General features: G+C 40.8%; 1 protein-coding gene across 1 annotated transcript in view; it reads left to right on the top strand.

Annotated features, from left to right (window-relative positions):
• DCP1B (decapping mRNA 1B) overlaps nucleotides 1-5,270 on the top strand; it is a gene marked incomplete at its 5' end in the record, with an annotated part of 42,940 nt that overhangs the window by 35,621 nt on the left and 2,049 nt on the right. The gene's annotated exons all lie outside the window — the stretch shown is intronic.

The raw sequence follows: 5,270 nt of genomic DNA, 5'->3' as shown, positions 1-5,270 counted from the left end.
ATTCCTGCTCTGAAGGTAAAGGTGGAATGAGGCAAGTCCCAGGATATACATTTTAAGTCAGTATGCATACATTTAAAAAAAAGGACATATGCTGATATGTCTTTCAAATGAAATATCCCTATAGATGCTGCTGTGGCTAATGACTTGATTTGTGTATTTTGAAAGAGAAAATGCTGCCAGCATTCGTTGCAGTATGGAAAGGCAATGGCTGAGGTCTGACACAATGCAAGTACAACAGTTTTACTGCTGGAGTACAGATAGAGCACAAAATCTGCTCTGGAAAAACTCTCATTCACTGTGACTATTGCTGCAAGTTTGCCTTAAGAAAAAAAGAGGCAACTGAGGCTCAGAGTCTCCCTTTGCATGGCTGTGAGCAGCACGAGGAGTTTGAGGCTGTCTAGGAGTGGCTTTCTGCCACAGCCACAGCTCCTCTCGGAACGGTGTTAGGTGCAGTTCTTCCAACACACTCAGTACTGCTGCTGAGATTGAATGCATAGATTAAAAATGATAGTGAAAGCATGACTAATTATTGTTTAGGATACCTAAAGCTCTGCAGTCTGGAAGGAATGGCCTCGTTCACATGCAGCAGATTGCCAAGAAGGAAAATTAGGGAGGCTAAAAACGAAGGAACAAGTCTGTATTGCTCTGGAAGTTGTGAATTAGGCACGTGAAATATGCCTACTCCTGAAAAAACCCTAGAAGACAGAACCCAACTTTTAACACCAATGTTAATCTTTTTATAATTTCATCCTTGCAGTAGACCAGAGGCTTTCAGAGCTGCCATGCCTGCAGAGTAGACATTCGAGTGAAATTGCATTGGCACAAACATATCTGCACATGCTCATGCAAAATTGATCAAAGCAGATTCTGAGAACAAATGCAGCAAAAGGTTTGTTCTCTTTGTCTTTTGGTATTGCCTCTCCTACTACGGTTGAGCATACAGAAAAAGCAGATTCTGAAAAGTCTGACAGGAATAGAGAGGTATCTGGACAGTGTCTGTTGTTGGAAAAAATCATATTAAAGGAATACCCTAAATCCATCAGCAGCACTAAGAAAATGAAAGCAATAGTCTTTTCCACGATTGACACATTACAAGTCCAAGTTTAAATTGGCTTCTGCTGCATCTCCATATGGTGTAAGAACTGTGATCTCCCACATGGAAAGGAAGAGACCAGTTACCAAAAAAAATTTAAAGAAAGAAGAGAAAAAGAAAAAAAGCAAAAGCTGAAGAATAATACTTGGAAACATTCGGTCTGGTCTGGTGCCAGCCCTGCTCTGTGAAGCATTCCTTGTGCAGACACTGAGTAGTGTGTGCTTAAGATACAATAAAAAAGCATTAATCTGCAGTGGCTTTTAAGGATATGTTTAGTGTTAGGCATGCATTATCCTGATTATGGATACATGCATGCTTAAGTGTTTATGTTAATCAGAATTATGGTTTCAAAAGTGCTTACAATAACCCTGACACAAATTTATCTCTTCTTCAGAAGGCCACATATCTTGCAGCTCATTTTTCTCGTTTCTAGGAGTGTTTTTCTGTCAAGAATTTATTTTTTACATAGTGTTACATCTGAGCATGTGCAGGGTACAGAGTACCTTTGCTGTGACCACCACACCATTGCCTCTCAGTTGTCCTGGCTGCAGTTTCAGCATGTGATTGTAAACATGCACAGGAGGAATGCAACTAAGTGCATTAAACTTGTTTCAAAAAGTAATTTAAGATTCTGTAGTTAACCATCAATTAAAAGGAGCCAGAGAGGGACTCTTTGTTAGGAACTGCAGTGACAAGACAAGGGGTAATGGGTTCAAATTGAAGGAGGGGAAATTTAGGCTAGATATTAGGAAAAAGTTCTCCTGTGAGGGTGGTGAGACACTGGCCCAGGTTGCCCAGGGAGGCTGTGGCTGCCCCAACCCTGGCAGTGTTCACAGCCAGGTTGGATGAGCCTTGAGCAACCTGCTCTGGTGGGAGGTGTCCCTGCCCAGGGCAAGGGGTTGGGAGTAGGTGATGTGTAAGATCCATTCCAACCCCTGAAAAAATTCTATAATTCTATGATTCTTAACTCTACAAATTCTAAAATACTCTAAATTAAGCCTGAAAGACAAAGCAAAGTTAGCATTGCAGCCAGCTTTGTTTTAACTAACTGTCTTTAAAGTTCCTGAACCATTCTTAGATTCAATGTTCTCAGTTTTAAGTAATGCAGATAAAAGCCATTCGATGTCCACAGCACTCACTGGGTGCTGATGTTCCAGGGGAGCACTCGATGTGCAGAGATTCTGCTCGTGCAGGAAGCAGCAGAGCTGGCAGTTTGCATTGCAGGAGACCCGGTGTGTTCCCTAGCTCGTGGTGGGATGTGAGTTTGCCAGCTATCATCTCATCGAGCTGCCAGCAGCCACGCAGATAAACAGCTGTTATCTCAGGGAGCATTTGTGCCTCGGAGAATGTCATATACTGCAACAACTATTTTGCACATTTTTCGTTGTTCTGACTTCATTGCTGCACAACTGACAGTCGACTCCTACTCTGTTATTAGTGACTCAGAGAGTTAAGTGTTGACCTGATAAAGCTGGAGATAATTTAGTAGATGCTGGATGAACAAGTAGCTCAGGTTAGATTCTGTGGGAAAGAAGTTGGTCAATAGTGTTTTGGAAGGGCTGTTAGGTCTTGTGAGGAATTACTCGAAGTTAAAAGATTGATCCAAAGGCTGTCAGTGTCCCTGCAGAGCATTTTCAGTGCTCTCAGCAAAAACAGGGTGCTAAAGGATTTACACTAGTAATGCCAAGATCAGCATCCCATTTTCTGGTGGGACTCAGTTGTCCCAGTGACTTAAGGTGATCTGAACTGAATCGGAAAGTAAAATTTTGCTTCATGTTTAAAAAAAACCCAACCCGTGTTGTTTATGTAAAAATTCATTAAATGGCAGAAGCTTTGAGCATGAACTGCGAGCAAACGATGCATTTTAATGTTGTCTACAGACAAATGCTATGCGCTGAGAAAAAGAGAGGTATTTTCTGTTCTGACCCAAATGTTTGGAGCTTTGCAGTACCCTGAAGACGTTGGCTGTGGCACCAGTAGATGGCAATATTGCTCATTCCATAGTTTCCATATGCTTGGCAAGTCCTACCAAAAAGCCTTTTCTATCCAGAGAATCAAATAATTCTTCCTATGTCTCTTAAACCACAGCATGTGTACGTGTTTGACAGGAGGAACTGTATATTATTAAGAGCACAGTTTGTCCCAGGTTTTGTTTATTTGCCTTGGACTCTAGAGAGAAATATCTTTTGATTCTGAAGGACATGTTATCTAGGTCTTTGACACAGTCTGCTGTGGATTCAGCAGTGTTAGTGGGACAGTTGATCTCCTCCAGCTGCTCACAATCATCCCATTGCAGGAGGTGTCTGCACTCAGAGCAGTTTGTATATGCATTCTTTGAATCCTATTAGGAAGAATCATCTTGTTTAAGCAAACCCTGCCAGTTTTGCTTGAGGTAATGAAAGAGAAGTTACTTCAGCAGCATGGATGAGTCAAGCAGGAGTATTGCGATAAGTGTCTGGGGGTAGTTGGTCTTCCACGGTCAGGAGAACATCTGTGCACAGTCTGAAGCTCTCACTCCACTCAGGGATGTCACTTTGGCCTCTCATTGGTTTTCTGCTGAAATGGATGTTGTTTTTCAAGCGTAGGTGTGCAAACATGTGCACTGTGTGACTGTTTGAAGCAAACCTGCAGTGGGTTAGTAATACCTCTGCTTGTTCAGGAGCTTGAACACAGACCTGATGGTCACTGTTATGGTTACATGCCATGGGGTTTGGAGAAAAGCTGTAGGTCAAGAGTTTTGCAGTAGTACTCTATATTTGAAAAGCAGAAACAATATTTACCTAACTGGGTAAATCCTGAAAAAAATATGGGAGATTTTTGCACTAGGTGCACATTGCATTCTTGCTGATATCTGTGAGTCTTTCCTGACCCCTAGTCTTTCTGCTTCCTTACATTTTCCATGAAAAGCATAAGAGCTCAGCCCTCCTTGTCTCCTTCTGGTTTTCTTTGTGTTGTGGTCTCACTAGCATTGTCAGAAATGCCTTTGGTAGAACAATCATAACTAGGAGTAAGACAAGCTACAAGAACATGAGTGTTCTTGAATATCAAACTATGTGGCTTTGCATACCTTGGAGATCAACCCCAGTTTTATTCTCTTAATTTTATTTTTTCTTCAAAATTAAAGTATAACCCAGGACACGGAGTGAAGGGATTCAGTAGCCTTGCACTTTTACATAGGAGCAATAAATCATGCTCAGGTCTGAGGGAGGAGCTTGGGTGAGTTTGTATCAACTCTTTTTTATGTCCTGTTCTTTCAAAAGAAGATCAGGTACTTGAAGAGAGAAGATGGTTGTTTAGGAATAAGACTTACTACTAGAATTACCTGGAATGAGATCTAGTATCTGCAAATCGAATGAATTAACTTTTTGTTACCTTGTATATTATATCGATAGTATTTACTAGTCCTGCATGTTTTACAGTTGCATTGCAAAATTTAAACATTTACTAGTCCTGCATGTTTTACAGTTCCAAGGTGCATTGCAAAATTTAAATGTCAGAATTATTTGACACATATCTTGGCAGGTTGGCATGGTTATGACATTGAGGGAACTTGCAGCACTACTGCAGCATCCAGGGTTTCCTCTTTGAGGGGCAGTTTGATTTTGTCAGCTGTGTATTGGTTGGGTGGTTGGTTCTGTTTCTGACAGTGCCACCAGTTCACTGTAGCTCGTGAGGTAAATCACTTAATTGCTGTTTTTTTAAGTAACGTGAATATAAAATATAGACATATATATTCATGAGGTAATTTGAAAGTTATAATTGGAAAATACTTTCTAGTGTTAGGCACAAAGATTAGTCTTTAATAGTGATACTTACATGTAACTATGTTATAGAAGATTAAACTTACTGACTTACCGTCCCTATGTAGAAGACTTTACAGCTGCATTCTCTAGGTGCTGATATTTAATAGTAGTCTGATTGTTGTAATAAAATCCTCTCATCCTAAGATCATTTGCCTGTCAGATAGACTTAATCACACTTGAATCCACTGCTGCAATTTCAAATGGCTTGGAAGACCTTTAAATCTGGAAATGGATCATGCAGGTGGTCCTGAGCCGGAGTTTTACGTCACCGCTCACCAGCAGTCTCTGTGCCTGTGGGTAGTCTGTCTGCAGTTTTCATCATCTTCATTCCCACAGAATTCAGTAGATAGGTTTAATCGATGACTTTGTGTTTC

Source organism: Acanthisitta chloris, unplaced genomic scaffold (assembly GCF_000695815.1).
Source record: "Acanthisitta chloris isolate BGI_N310 unplaced genomic scaffold, ASM69581v1 scaffold29467, whole genome shotgun sequence".
Classification (NCBI taxonomy): Eukaryota; Metazoa; Chordata; class Aves; order Passeriformes; family Acanthisittidae; genus Acanthisitta; species Acanthisitta chloris.
Note: the sequence above shows the minus strand (reverse complement) of the source record. Positions and strands in the feature narration are given on the sequence as shown.